We start from the raw sequence: 16,778 nt of genomic DNA on the forward strand, positions 1-16,778 counted from the left end.
AACAAACTGAGGGTTGCTGGAGGGGGGTGGGGGGATGGGATAAGAGGGTGATGGGTATAAGGAGAGCACGTGATACAATGAGCACTGGAGAATTACTGAACTCTATATCTAAAACTAATGATACACAGTATGTTAAGTAATTGAGTTTAAATAAAATAAATAAACAAGGAAAAAAAGTGACACAAAACAGGAAATTCACCACACTTTTTTTTTTAGGGGCGGGGTGGACAGAGTGCTCTCTACGTAAAATACCTGTAGGTGATTCAGCCCCTTGCAACTGTGAGGGAAGATATGGCCCACACAGTGGGAGAAAGATGGAAAACATCAGGATCTTTGATGATATTGCTGACCACTTCAAGATAACCTTAGAACTGGCCAGTGTCTGATCATCTGTTTTGTGACACAATAAATAAATTTGCTTAAGCCATGTGTGTTAGTTAATCACTTATTGTGTCTCAACTCCACATGCACCCTCTAATATATGTTCTGTGTTAATGAATTTTTTTTTTACAGTAGTTCTCCTTTAAAGTGAGCATTCTGGGACACCCGGGTGGCTCAGTCAGTTAAGCATCCGCCTTCAGATCAGGTCGTGATCCCAGGGTCCTGGGCTAGAGTCCCACGTCCAGCTCCCTGCTCAGCGGGGAGCCAGCTTCTCCCCCTGCTTGTGTGCTCTCGCTCTTGTTCTCACTCTCTCTTTTTCTGACAAATGAATAAATAAAATCTTTAAATAAATAAATAAATGAAAATAAAATAAATTGAGCATGCTCTTAAGCTTTCTGAGTAGAAGGCACTCTGGAGGGGCACTGTGGGAGACGAGGTTCTCCAGTACTTCCCAGAACATCGGTGCCACAGGTTGCTAATTATCTGCTACTCTCCCCCTTCCCCCACCTCACACTTCCAAAAGAGGACCTTTTGCAATTGCAGACCAAGTCCAGCCTGGTCAACCCAGAGAACTTCTCTATCATTCAATGGCATGAACTCCACCTTCTCCAATGAGATCTGAACCCCTTCCAAGACTGTCTTTCCTTGGGTTCTCTCCCTTAGCCCTACTGTACCATAGAGTTTCTTCATATCTTAGAATAACTTTTTTGCCATTGTTAATCATTTTCTATATCAAACATCCCTGTTTCTATCTTCTGATTGGACCCAGACTGCTATACCATGTTTAGCTGGCTTTTGTATTACTTGTAGCTAAAAACATACCCAGTGACCCACATTTTAGCACCTGGTTAGATAGGACAGCAAAGAAGAAGGCATCAATGATGATGAAAGTTTCTAGATGGGAAAGCTGGTGGTGCCAAGAACAGAAAAAGGGAAGGAACTGGAGAAGAGACATAAACTTGAGGAGAAAGAGAATAAGTGTCTTTCTGTGCAAGAGTGAGTGTGGGGAACACCCAGAGAAAGGTGCCCAGTAGGCAGCTGACAGTACAATGTTGAACATGGACAACAACCTGGAACTGGAAGAAATTATGGGGGACACACTTGCAAAGGAGAACTGGTGATGGGAGAGAGAACTGGACATCAACACAGTGAACGAAACCACCCAGGGAAAAAACAAAAAAGAGATTCTTGGCATATTAGAGGCCTATGAAAATATAATAAATTACTCTCAAATATGGTGAGTTAAAATAACAATCTTTATTTATTAATTCTCACAAGTTACTGTGGGTCAGGAATTCAGACAGAGCCCAGCAAGGATGGCTCCTTTCTACTCCATGACTTCTGGCCCTCAGTTGGAAGATTCCAGGGTTCAGGCTGGAGTCATGTGAACATTCATTCACCCCCATGTCCGATGGTCAGCACAGCTGTCAACTGAGACTTTAGCTGGAATGCCTGTGTGTGGCCTCCCCATGAGGCCCGAGCTCCTTCAAATATGGTGGCTGGGTTCCAAGTCAAGCAGAGAGAGAGAAGAGGGAGAGAGGTGGATTCAATTTGGAAGTCACATAAACCCAGTTTGGGCATGCGCAATTGATCAGGGCAGTCACCAGATCCCGTCCAGTTTCAAAGGGAGAAATCCTAGACCCCAGCTCTCAGGAGGAGAGTGTCGGTCACACCATAAGAGGAGCAAGTCAAGTGAGAGAAATATTAAGGAACAGGCATTTGTGGGAAGGGCAAATTGCCACCCTTGAGAACCACTATATTCATGGGGAAGAGAGAATATACCAAAAAAAAAGGAGCAGAGGTATAGGAAGAGAACAGAGGGGATTCACAGGGGCCAAGAGTGAAGAGAAAGTTCCTGTGACGTTCACTTGAGAGTGCTGTGGAGTTCAGTTATGAGGAGCACATATGAAAATGGATGGTGGCAGCTGTGTCATAGGCAACTGCGGCAAAAATATCACTTTCAGGTTGGTGGTGGAAAAGGCAAATCCTCAGATTAGACACATCCAGTCTTTAGCTTCTCCTGCTAGGAAGCAAGACAACCAGAGTTGGGAGCTTATGAATAAATACAAACCATTAGATTCATATTAGCAAGACTCCATATGATTGCAATCTCTCACAAAACTAGAGCAGGAACGAGATGACTCTTTGGACCACCAACTTTGCTCTTCTCACCTTCCACAAAAGGCATAATCCCGAGAGAAGACTGTAAAGTTAATTCAACGAAGTTGAAAGTTAATTCAACAAACACATACTGAATATTGATATTTTTCTATTGATAACTATACTCAGCTCTGGGGAGCAAAGAAGGCACAGCCTCAAAGGACTTGAAGATACAAGAAGAGAGACAAGTAAACCATTTCCTACTCAGAGTGATAAGTTAGGAGGTACTTAACTGCAGGAAACCAAAGGAGAGAGTTTCCTCAACATCTCACGCAACCTGGAGAAATCAGGGGGAGGCAGACCCGCACACAGGGAGAATGCCACATGCAGGTTGGAGTTCTGTTGCCATGGGTCAAGGAACCACCAGGAGCTGAGAGAAAGACCTTGAGCCTTCAGAGAGAACATGGCCCTGCCAATACTTTGGTTCTGGCTTCCAGAAACTCTAGTTTCTGGAAAGAAACTCTAGTTTCTGGAAAGTCAATTCAGTTCTGGAAATTCAGGAAAAAAATCTGTTGCTCTAAGCCACCCTGTTCTTTGTGGTAGTTTATTGCGTGGTCTGGGGAAACAGATCCACCTGGAAAAGATAAAGAGTGTTCAGGTCAAGCAGCTACAGTGAGAACAGAGAGCGACAGGAAGTGCTCTTCAGATCTGGGAGCTCCTAGCGAGGTTGGAAGAGAGGAGTTAGGACAGCTCCTTAGGACAGGGTGACTGGGTATTTGGTGGTGCCCCCCACTGAAAAAGAGGAAATCCTCCCAGAACGCAAGCTCTGTGGCTGTATTTTGTTCAGTGTGACTCCTAGTGCCCAGAAGAGTGACAACTTAGTACCTAGAACAAATAGTTACTGAAGGAGTGGGGAGCCAAATGAAATAGGGGAAAGGGAAAGGGTATGTGTTTTATATCTGTACCACAAACACACACACACACACACACACACACACACATACAGTCATTTTCAACATTTCCCCACCAAGTTTTTAAAGTTTCATACAAATCATTTTGTGTGCAGCCTTCTTTTCATTGTTCTCTATTGTCCAGCTTTTTTAGCCCTCCTATCTACCATTCCCTCCCTTTCCCTTTTCCTTTTATGCTAAGGTGCAAATTTTCTAACCAAAGAAATTGGAGCCCATGGTTCCCTAAAGAAGGCATGCTCACAGATTCTGCCATGTTGCTTGACACAAGTAAGTGATCCATAAAAGCTACTTATTGTTGTTCTTATCCAAATAGCAAACTTGGACTTCTCTGGTAAATCTGGACAGATCTTCTCTTTTTTTCCCTCTTTTCACTTCATTTGATTTCTTAACTGCCTTCTTCTTTGTCCTTTATTTCATGGCTAATCCTTCCTTCTGACCTGCGTACCCAATCTACCACCACTTTTCTGACCTAATATGGAAGAAACATTTATTAGTTATCTCCTACAACTTAACGACTCATCCCCAAATGTCACAACTCAAAAATAGCAATAAGCATTTGTGATCTCCCACACTTTCTGTGGGTGGGTAAGGCAGTGCTGGCTCAGGTATCTCCAGAGGTTGTCATCATCTGAAGATTCAGCTCAGGTATGTCTGCCTCCAGGATGTGCACTCACATGGCTTGCAAGTTGGCGTGGCTCTTGGTGGGAAGCTCCAGTTACCCTCCACAGGGGCCTCTCCACAGGGCTGCTTGAACAGCCTCCCTACGCAATGACTAGGTCCCCCCCCAGAGCGAGCAATGCAGGAAACCAAGGTAGAGGTTACAATGACCCAGGTGACAAAGACTTAGAGCTGCCGACCATCACTCCGGCCATACTCTGTTGGTCATACAAACCAACCCTTATATAACATGGAAGTACACCACACAAAAGCATACATGCCAGAAGGGGAAGGTGACTAGGGGCCATCTTGGAAATTGGCTACCACAGAAAGTGAGAGAGAAAGGTGAGGAGGGGATATTGAAGGCATAATAAAGGAAAAATAGATGTCATATGTGTGCCTTTTTTATGAATACTATGTTCAGTCATTTCACTGTTTTCCCTTCATTTTAAAACTTTCTCTAAATAAAACTCATCAAAATAACATGAATCAACATTTTATCTATGGAAAGTTATTTTTGGAAAATCTTTCATTTAACCAATGGTCATTGAAAATTTTTAATCCTATTCTAGTTGGTGTTTCTGTATTTTTAAGTGGATTGTCAAGCTTATTATGATGGATTATAAGATATCCCTTCAATTTTCTCATGCCCCACACTATTCCTCTATCTACGGTAACTTGTGAATGAATTTGTTGTCTGTAAGAATCGAATTCATCATTATAAATGTATTTATTTCATCAGGCCTATGTCAGTGTTGTTGTGTATAAAAGGCTGCATTTGCACACATCACAAAAAAATGCAAGCCTTTCCCTAGAAATTCTCCCCTGTTGCTGTTGGTAGTGAGAGCTTGGGTGTATGGGTTAGGATCTAGCTTCTGCCTCTTATTAGCTCCTTGACTTCAGAGGGGTCATTTAACCTCAATTCCACTTTCTTCACCCAGAACAAGGGTCAACAAATATCCTATTGAGGGCCAGATAGTAAATATTTTAGGTTTTGTGGACCACACGATCTCTGTCACAACTATTCAACTCTACTTTTGGAGCATGGTTGCGTTCCAATAAAACTTCATTTACAAAACAGGTAGCCAGGTTTATTCCAAGGACTATAGTCTGCCAATTCCCAATCTAGAAAATGAACACATATAAAAACACTATAGTTGAATGCTCAATATCTATTATACCCCAGCTGGTTAGTCTAAGTCGATCTAAGAAGTTGATCCCTTGGGCCATGTTAGTTCAGAAATGGGCATGCCCAGCCATTATAGTGCCAGTGAGACATGAGGAGATTACTGGAAGTTTCAGGGAAATCAGCATCCTTGCTCTCAGAAAAGTTCTGCTGCACAAAGCTTGCCTCTCAGTACCCCAATAATGGACAAGAAACTACATGCCAAACTGCTACAAGTGGCCATCCTACCAGACTTAAGAACAATTGTACAATGTGGATGGCAGAGAAAAGCCTTTCTCTGGACTTCTTCTTATGTGAGCTAAAGAAATTTCCATCTTCTCTTTATTAATCTTGATTGGATCATCTGTTATTTCAGGTAAAGTCATCCTAAGTGGAAATCTCATCAAAGATGCTTATGAAATCTAAATGGGACAGATGGGTGTAACTGTGGCATGGAAATTTAAAGCTCTACAGATGTGAATCCTGGTGATATTGAAATAATCACAAAGATTCCCCCCACACACACCCTGATCATCACTGGGCCTCAATCATGTTGACTATACAAACACAACTTTGGCATCCATAGTCCATTGAAAAACCCCTCATGTCTCTTCAGTGATAAAAAACAAAAAAAAAACAAAAAAACAAAAAAACCAAAACCCCTGCAAACTATCACTTCTCTTAGATTGAGATTCCCAACCCACATAAGAAAAAACTTAGTGGCAAGAAACCAACAATAATCATTAGCTTGTCAAAGAGATAAAGTAGCGGCATCGTGACGACAACCATACAGACTGGTGAAGGTGCTTACAAAGCAGTCTTTCTTTCTGTCCCTCCTTCCCTCTCCCTCCCTCCACCACTCTCCCTCCCTTCATTTTCTGGAAAGTAGCAAGGCAGAAACTTGAGTTTAAGGGATGTGGACTGGAGTCAACAATTGGCCTTCTTTGATTATCCAGCTTCATCCCTGAGTAGATTGCTACATACAAAATGTTACTAGTCCCCATAAAGAATATTTTCTCATATCAGAAATGGATAACTAGGCATTGTGGTTATTTATTAAAATAAAAAATTGTTGAGTGCCTTACAGCCTGAAAACACAGTCTTATTCTCTCTCCCTCAATCTGAAGAGATTTAACACAACCAGCAGTATGTTTCTTCTACTTCTTTTTTATCTTTCTGTGATGACCCAGTTCTGTGATCATCTGAGAATTTGAAACAAAGAAATAAATAAATCCAATCTAACATTTCATAACTGTACAGGTACTGTATACCACAGGCAGACAATAAAGAGCTGCTCTTATCTGTCAAGTACCCAGGACGTCTGAAGCATGAATCATTCACCTTACAACAGTATTATTTGCATCTTACATGTGAGGAGATGGAGGTTCCCAAGAGGGCAAAGAAATTGCCCAAAGCTGCAGAACAAGGAAGTGGGGGGCCCCGAGATGGATACACATCTGCTGGTTCAGAGAGATGTGTAGGGAGAACAGCTCAGCTCTGAAAGCATGAAAATTGTGAGTCTGCCAGAAGCGGTGTTATATATGGCTGCTGGTTGAGAGACCCCAGCAAGGGTGGGCGTGCCACCTTGGGTGGTGGGACTCTGGAGACCAGAATGTTGGGTACGAGTGAGGAAAGAGGCAAGCTGCCCAGCGGGGGCCTTGGTGGGCTGGAGCCGTCCCTGCTGTGCCACGGCCCTCAAACCCAAGAACAGCAGGCTCAAGTTCACACACAGCAGACCCAGAACACCAGCTAAGGTCTAGTTTCTGACTCCTGTCCCACTGCTTTTTCCTGCTAAAAACAAAACAAAACAAAACAAAAAACAAACTCCACCAAAATAAAAACCTCAAAACAAAACAACAACAGCAACAAAAAAACCTTCCCTTTAAGCCCAGTACAGAACCCTCTTTTCTCCACAGTGCCTTGGTCAACCCCTCTGGGCCCTGCAGAATCCCCACTCAGAATGCCAAGGATGACCCTCTCCTTTGGCATTTGCCATATACTAATTAACTTGTGTCTTTAGCCAACTTTCCATTTTTGTGCACTTATTTTGGCAAAACTCAAAGGCAGGGGCTATATCTTATGATTGTGTGTGTGTGTGTGTGTGTGTGTCCACTGCTAGAAAACAAAACTCAACTGAGTAAATTTAAAGATCTCATTGGCTTTATTCAACATTCAGGAATCAGGGAGCATCTCATCCCGGGATTTTTATAGGTAGGAAGGGGGTATGGGACGAGGAGGTTATCAGCAGAAGAAAGGATTATTTGAGGCAAGTTCACCTTCCCTTAGGGGGAAGGGCAGGTGGTCTTATCTGGCAGATTATCTCCCTAATGCTGACCAGGAAATTCCAGATCTATTGGTTGAAACTGCAATTAAGTCTTGGTTTTCTTTTTTTTTTAATTAATTTCTTTTCAGTGTAACGGAATTCACTGTTTATGCACCACACCCAGTGCTCCATGCCATATGTGCCCTCCATAATACCCAACACCTGGCTCCTCCAACCTTCCATGCCCCACCAAGGGTCTTGGTTTTCTGTCCTGGAACAAGAGACTCTGCCTTGGACCTACTATCTCCTTTCTTTCTCTCTTTCTCTCTTCCTTCCTTTCTTTCTTTCTTTTTCTTCCTCTTTCTCTCTTTCTTTTCCTTCCTCCCTCCCTCCCTCCCTTTCTTTCTTTCTTTCTTTCTTTCTTTCTTTCTTTCTCCTTCTCTCTTTCTTTTCCTTCCTTCCTTCTTTCCTTCCTTCCTTTCCTTCTTTTTAACACTACATAATATTTTTTGTGCCCTTCACAGGATCTAATACAATGCCAAGCACACAACCACACTCACCCGATGTTGGGCTGACGTAGCTATAGAGATGGACTGGGGACATGGGCTTACACATGCCAGCCTTTTCCCAGAGGCCCTTGTGTGCACAGACTGCTTATGAGATACAATACAGTTCTGTGGGTAAACGCCTGAACTTTCAAAAAGGCAGCCTGGGTTTGAAATCCTGCTCTTCTACATTCTAGCTGGGCTATCTGGGTGATTTACTTCTCCAACCTCCATTTCCTCATCTGTAGAACATGAATAATAATAAATGGCGGCCAAGTGCCCACCACCATCCTCAACACACAGACAGCCCTTGGTCACAAGCACCCATGCACTCCAGACACAGTAAGCGCTCAATAAATGCTATAGGCTGTCAATGCCAATGGAACACAGCTTTTAGCATCTCTAAAAGTAAAGAAAGAGAGTTTATTCAAGCCCAGGTTAGGACAGCTGCCCAGGAAACACACTCCTCACAGGGAAGCAGGTGCTCTGGAGAAGGGACAGTTTTTACAGAGTTGTGTACTTTTTACGTCTTGCAAAACCTTGAGAGATAATAGATTAGCATACAGGCAGGAATCACAAGCTTTACTATACAGGAATGCAGGGACGCAGGATCTCTACGTCAAGGACAAGATGGTTTTCCTTTATTTTTTTAAAGATTTTATTTATTTATTTGTCAAAGACAGAGAACACAAGCAGAGGGAGCAGCAGGCAGAGGGAGAAGCAGACCCCCCGCTGTGTAAGGAGCCCAGTGTGGGACTTGATCCCAGGACCTATGACCTGAGCTGAAGGCAGATGCTTAACTGACTGAGCCACCCAGGCATCCCTAGATGATTTTCCTTCACACTACTCACTCACAGAGCAGACGTACAATGCATGCATTGTGGCCATAAAACAGGCTTTTGGTTTGGACAAAACTTCAGAGAGTTTTTCTGAGTGTGTAGCAACAGTTTTTAATGACAAGTGACAGGAAGACTTATTGAATACACATAAAAAAGTAGACTAAGAATTAGTAGAAACAAACTTGGCATTCAGCTTTGCTGCTGAGCTGCTGTAAACCTGCTCTGCAGAACACATGTTTAATCCCTAAAAAATGGGGATCATCTTTCCCACCTTGTGCTACACCCCCTTCTTCGGGCTATAGATTAAAACTCAACAGCACTAATTGGGTATCCCCCTGGACGCAGAACCAGTTCTTCAGTGGTGTCCAGCAGGAACACAGGAGCCGTTTGCACTTCTCTATGTCAGTGGTTCTCAAAGTGTGGGCCAGGAAACCTTTTGAGGTATCCCTGAGCTCAATGCTATTTTTATGAAAATGAGATGCACTTTGCTTTTTTGCTTTCTGACACGTGAAGAGTAGTGATTCTGACATGTGATGAGATGATGTTGTATCTCTTGCAGTTGATGGCAGGAGGGTTTTGGAATGTCTATGGGTTTTTTCTTGTTTCTTTTTTTTTTTTTTTACCTTTTTTAAAACTTTTTTAAATTTATTATTTTTATTAACATATAATGCATTATTTGTCCCAGGGGTACAGGTCTGTGAATCGTCAGGCTTACACACTTCACAGCACTCACCATAGCACATACTTCCCAATGTCCATAACCCAGTCACTCTCTCCATACCCCCCTCCCCCAAGCAACCCTCTGTTTTGTGAGAGTAAGAGTCTCTTATGGTTTGTCTCCCTCCCAGTCCCATCTTGTTTCATTTTTTTCCTTCCCTACCACCCAAACTCTCCACTCTGCCTCTCAAATTCCTCATATTTGGGAGAGCATACGATAATTGTCTTTCTCTGATTGACTTCTTTCACTCAGCATAATACCCTCTAGTTCCATCCACATCCTTGCCAATGACAAGATTTCATTTCTCTTGATGGCTGCATAGTATTCCATTGTATATATATACACCACATCTTCTTTATCCATTCAAATGTTGATAGACATCTAAGTTCTTTCCATAGTTGGCTATGTGGACATTGCTGCTATAAACATTCAGGTGCACGTGCCCCTTCGGATCACTACATTTGTATCTTTAGGGTATATACCCAGTAGTGAGATTGCTGGGTCATAGGGTAGCTCTATTTTCAACTTTTTGAGTAACCTCCATGCTATTTTCCAGAGAGGTTGCCCCAGCTTGCATTCTCACCAACAGTGTAGGAGGGTTCCCCTTTCTCTGCATCCTTGCCAATGTCTGTCATTTCCAGACTTGTTAATTTTAGTCATTCTGACTGGTGTGAGGTGTTATCTCATCTGGTTTTGATTTGTATTTCCCTGATGCCAAGTGATGTTGAGCATTTTTTCATGTGTCTGTTGGCCATCTGGATGTCTTCTTTGCAGAAATGTCTGTTCATGTCTTCTGCCCATTTCTTGATTGGATTATTTGTTCTTTGGGTGTTGAGTTTGGTAAATTCTTTATAGATTTTGGATACTAGCTCTTTCTCTGATATGTCATTTGCAAATATCTTCTCCCATTCTGTCAGTTGTCTTTTGGTTTTCTTGACTGTTTCCTTTGCTGTGCAAAAGCTTTTGATCTTGATGAAGTCCCAATAGTTTCTTTTTGCCCTTGCTTCCCTTGCCTTTGGCGATGTTCCTAGGAAGAATGTGCTGCAGCTGAGGTCGAAGAGGTTGCTGCCTGTGTTCTCCTCAAGGATTTTGATGGATTCCTGTTTCACATTGAAGTCTTTCATTCATTTTCAGTCTATCTTTCTGTGTGGTGTAAGGAAATTGTCCAGTTTTATTTTTCTGCATATAGCTGTCCAATTTTCCCAACACCATTTGTTGAAGAAACTATATTTTTTCCATTGGACATTCTTTCCTGCTTTGTCGAAGATTAGTTGACCATAGAGTTGAGGGTCTATTTCTGGGCTCTCTATTCCATTCCATTGATCTATGTCTCTGTTTTTGTGCCAGTACCATAATGTCTTGATGATTACAGTTTTGTAATAGAGTTTGAATCTGGAATTGTGATGCCACCAACTTTGACTTTCTTTTTCAATATTCCTTTGGCCATTCGGGGTCTTTTCTGGCTCCATATAAATTTTAGGATTATTTGTTACATTTCTTTGAAAAAAAATGGATGGTATTTTGATAGGTATTGCATTAAATGTGTAGATTGCTTTAGACAGCATGGGCATTTTCACAATATTTGTTTTTCCAATCCATAAGAATGGAATGTTTTTCCATTTGTGTCTTCCTCAATTTCTTTCATGAGTACTTTATGGTTTTCTGAGTACAGATTCTTTGCCTCTTTGATTAGCTTTATTCCTAGATAGCTTATTGTTTTTGGTGCAATTGTAAATGGGATTGACTCCTTAATTTCTCTTTCTTCTCTCTTGCTGTTGGTGTATAGAAATGCAACTGATTTCTGTGCATTGATTTAATATCCTGACACTTTACTGAATTCCTATACAAGTTCTAGCAGTTTTGGAGTGGAGTCTTTTGGGTTTTCCACATAAAGTATCATATCATCTGTAAAGAATTAGAGTTTGACTTCCTCTTTGCCTATTTGGATGCCTTTAATTTCTTTTTGTTGTCTGATTGCTGAGGATAGGACTTCTACTACTGTGTTGCATAGCAGTGGTGATAGTGGACATCCCTGCTGTATTCCTGACCTTAGCAGAAAAGCTCTCAGTTTTTTCCCACTGAGAATGATATTCGCTGTGGGTTTTTCATAGGTGGCTTTGGTGATATTGAGAAATGTACCCTCTATCCCTACACTTTGAAGAGGTTTTTTGTTTTGTTTTGTTTTGTTTTTAAAGTTTTTATTTATTTAGTTGACACACAGAGACCACAAGTAGGCAGAGAGGCGGGGGGTGGGGGACGGCGAAGCAGGCCCCCTGCCAAGCAGGGAACCTGATGCGGGGCTCAATCCCAGGACCCTGGGATCATGACCCAAGCAAAGGCAGGGGCTTAACCCACTGAGCCACCCAGGTGCCCCACTTTGAAGAGTTTTGACCAAGAAAGGTGCTGTACTTTGTCAAATGCTTTTTCAGCATCTATTGAGAGGATCATATGGTTCTTGTTCTTTCTTTTATTAACGTATTGTATCACATTGATTGATTTGTGGATGTTGAACCAACCTTGCAGCCCTGGAATAAATACCACTTGATTGTGGTGAATAATCCTTTTAATGTACTGCTGGATCCTATTGGCTAGTATTTTGGTAGAAATTTTCACATCTGTGTTCATCAAGGATACTGGTCTGAAATTCTCTTTTTTGATGGGGTCTTTGTCTGGTTTTGGGATCAAGGTAATGCTGGCCTCATAAAATGAGTTTGGAAGTTATTCTTCCATTTCTATTTTTCGGAAGAGCTTCAAGGATTAGGTAATTATTCTTCTTTAAATATTTGGTAGAATTCCCCCTGGGAAGCCATCGGGCCCTGGGCTTTTGTTTGTTGGGAGATTTTTGATGATTGCTTCAATCTCCTTACTGGTTATGGGTCTGTTCAGTTATAGGTTATGGGTTATGGTTTCTGTTTCTTCCCGGTTCAGTTTTGGTAGCTTATATGTCTCTAGGAATGCATCCATTTCTTCCAGATTGTCAAATTTGTTGGCGTATAGTTGCTCATAATATGTTCTTATAGTTGTTTGTATTTCTTTGGTGTTGGTTGTGATCTCTCCTCTTTCATTCATGATTTTATTAATTTGGGTCCTTTCTCTTTTCTTTTGGATAAGTCTGACCAGGAGGTTATCAATCTTATTAATTCATTCAAATAACATTTAGCTCCTAGTTTCATTGATTTGTTCTACTGTTCTTTTGGTATCTATTTCATTGATTTCTGCTCTGATCTTTATGATTTCTCTTCTCCTGCTGGGTTTAGGCTTTCTTTGCTGTTCTTTCTCCAGCTCCTTTAGGTGTAGGGTTAGGTTGTGTACTTGAGACCTTTCTTGTTTCTTGAAAAAGCTTGTATGGCTATATACTTTCCCCTCAGGACTGCCTTTGTTGTGTCCCACAGATTTTGAACAGTTGTGTTTTCATTATCATTTGTTTTCATGATTTTTTAAATTCTTCTTTAATTCCTGGTTGACCCATTCATTCTTTAGAAGGATGCTCTTTAGCATCCATGTATTTGAGTTCTTTCCAACTTTTCTCTTGTGATTGAGTTTTAGCTTCAGCGCATTGTGTTCTGAAAATATACAGGGAATGATCCCAATCTTTTGGTACCAGTTGAGACCTGATTTGTGACCCAGGATGTGATCTATTCTGAAGAATGTTCCATGTGCGCTAGAGAAGAATGTGTATTCTGCTGCTTTGGGATGGAATGTTCTGAATATATCTGTGATGTCCATCTGTCTTCAGTGTATCATTTAAGGCCTTTATTTCCTTGTTGATCTTTTGCTTGAATGATCTGTCCATTTCAGTGAGGGGGTGTTAAAGTCCCCTACTATTATTATATTATTGTTGATGTGTTTCTTTGATTTTGTTATTAATTGGTTTATATAGTTGGCTGCTCCCATGTTGGGGGCATAGATATTTAAAATTGTTAGATCTTCTTGTTGGACAGACACTTTGAGTATGATATAGTGTCCTTCATCATCTTTTATTATAATCTTTGGCTTAAAATCTAATTGATCGGATATAAGGATTGCCACTCCAGCTTTCTTCTGATGTCCATTAGCATGATAAATTGTTTTCCACCCCTCACTTTAAATCTGGAGGTGTCTTTGGGTCTAAAATGAGTTTCTTGTAGACAGCATACTGATTGGTTTTGTTTTTTTAACCATTCTGATATCCTGTGTCTTTTTATTGGGGCATTGAGCCCATTTACATTCAGGGTAATGACTGAAAGATATTAATTTAGTGTCATTGTATTGCCTGTAAGGTGCCTATTACTGTATATTGCCTCTGTTCCTTTCTGGTCTACTACTTTTAGGCTCTCTTTTTGCTTAGAGGACCCCTTTCAATACTTCCTGTAGGGCTGCTTTGGTGTTTGTTTGCAAATTCTTTTTGTTTTTGTTTGTTACAGAGTTGTTGTTTTTTTTTAATCTCTCCTTCTATTTTCAATGATAGCCTAGCTGAATATAGTATTCTTGGCTGCATATTTTTCTCATTTATTGCTCTGAATATATCATGCCAGTTCTTTCTGACCTGCCAGGTCTCTGTGGATAAGTCTGCTGCCAATCTAATATTTCTACTATTGTATGTTACAGCCTTCTTGTTCTGAGCTGCTTTCAGGATTTTATCTTTGTCACTTAGACTAGTAAGTTTTACTATTAGATGATGGGGTGTGGACCTATTTTTATTGATTTTTGAGGGGAGATCTCTGTGCCTCCTGAATATTGATGCTTGTTCCCTTTGCCATATTAGGGAAATTCTCTATTATAATTTGCTCCAATATACCTTCTTCCCCTTTCTCTCTTCTTCTTCTGGAATCCCAATTATTCTAATATTGTTTCATCTTATGATATCACTTATCTCTTGGACTCTCCCCTCGTGGTCCAGTATTTATTTGTCTCTCTTTTGCTCAGCTTCTTTATTCCCTGTCATTTGGTCTTCTATATCACTAATTCTCTCTTCTGCCTCATTTATCCTAGCAGTAAGAGCCTCCATTCTTGATTGCACCTCATTAATACTTTTTTTTTATTTCACCTTGGTTAGATTTTTAGTTCTTTTACCTCTCCAGAAATGGATTTTATTTATCCAGACAGGGTTTCTCTAATATCCTTCGTGCCTTTATCAAGCACAGCTAGCACCTTAAGAATCGTCATTCTGAACTCTAGATCTGACATATTACCAATGTCTGTATTGATTAGGTCCCTAGCTGCCAGTACTGCCTCTTGTTCTTTTTATTGAGGTAAGTTCTTCCGCCTTGTCATTTTATCCAGATAAGAATATATGAATGAGAGAATAAAATACTAAAAGGGTGGCAAAGACCCAAGAAAATTGTACACTAATCAAATCAAAAGAGACCCCAAACTGGGGGGAGGAAAAGGGGGTAAAAAGAAACCATATATATATATATATAAAATTTTTTTAAATTTCTTTTTACATATATACATGTATGTATATATATGACTGATTAATAGAACAGAGCGACCCACTTGATTTTTGGTGTATTTTGGTCTCTTAGAAGAAACTACCTTCCAAAATTTTAAAGAAAGTTTAAAGAAAGAAAAAAAAAAATATATATATATATATACACACACACACACACACAAATAAGGGCAAACATGATGAAGGGACAGAATATGAATGTAAAGAAGAAAAATTTTTAGAAATTCTAAAAGAAGAATTGATAGGATACATTGGTTGGAAAAAGAAAGAAGAAAAAAATGGGATAGAGAAAATGTGCTCAGGCTGGAGACTAGAACAAAGCCCTGTGCTAGATTTAGGGTATATTTTGATCTATTAGAAGAAATTGTATCCCAAAACATTTTAGGGGGAAAACCATATATGTATACAAAAAATAAGGTTAAATACAATGAAGGATAAAATGACTATAATAATGAAGGTTTAAAAAGTTTTGTTTTTTTTTAAGAAAGGTACTGTCAAGATAAACTAGTTTAAAAACATTACAAGAGGAAAGAGGAAAAGTTAAAAAATTAGAATAAGAAAAAAATAAAATTTAAAAAAGTTAATTTAAATTTGCAAGACTAAAGGATCATGGGGAGAAAGCCATGAATTCCATGCATTGCTTTCCTCTATCTCTGGAGTTCTGCTGTTCTCCTTGATCCGTGAGCTTGGTCTTGGCTGGATGCTTTTGCTGATCTTCTTAGGGAGGGGCCTACTACAGTGATTCTCAAATGTCTTTACCCAAAGCGGAATTGCACCGCCCTTGCCAGGGGCCGGTCTAAGTAATCTGCTCAGGTTCACTCTCAGGAGATTTTGTTCCCTGAATGCTTTCTGTCAAACTCTGGAGGACGGGAATGAAAATGGCAGCCTCCCAATCTCCAACCCGGAGGAGCTGAGAGCTCGGGGCCCCACACCTCAGAGCGCCCTCAGAGAAAAGGGGTCTCCTTGATCTCTGGCCACACTCTGGGCTCACACACCCTGTGACCAAGTATTTCTATCTCTGATGTATGGTCCTTTTTGGAGTCTCCAAACCCAGCAGATTCCTGCCTCCAGAGGAGGAAGGTGAATCTCCCTGGATCTGCCACTTGTGGGGTCCCTGCTCAAAGAACAGTGGTCTGACTGTGCTGCAGATCACAGCTTAAGGTAACCCTGAGCTGAGAGCTCACTCCTCAGCTCTGTTTCTGTAGTCAGCTTCCCCACACTGATACTTGCGAGCTCTGCTACACTCAGACACCCCCAATCCTTCTGTGATCTCACAGGTCCTGAGACCACACTGTCACTGCGAGGGCTCCATCCCCTTCTTAGCCTCTGGAGCGATGTCCCTTAGTGGAGCAGACTTCTAAAAGTTCAGATTTTGTGCTCTGTTGCTCTGCTAATTTCCAGGAGCTGGCCCCTCTCACCAGGGTCTATCTTCCCATGGCTTCAGATTCACTTCTCCACACACCCTACCTTTCAGAAAGTGCTCGATTTTCTGTTCCTAGAATTGCTGCTCTTCTTCTCTTCAATCTCCTGTTGAGTTTGTAGGTGTTCAAAATGGTTTGATAACTATCTAGCTGAGCTCCTGCGACCTAATGTCATTTCATTCTGATACTCCTCCGCCATCTTGCCTCTCTTGGGATTTCTGTGTTTTTAAAATTTCTCCATGTTGATTCTGTATATGATAAATATCTGGGGCACATGGGTGGCTCAG

The sequence above is a fragment of the Neovison vison genome, chromosome 1 (genome assembly GCF_020171115.1).
Source record: "Neovison vison isolate M4711 chromosome 1, ASM_NN_V1, whole genome shotgun sequence".
In the NCBI taxonomy this organism is placed as follows: Eukaryota; Metazoa; Chordata; class Mammalia; order Carnivora; family Mustelidae; genus Neogale; species Neogale vison.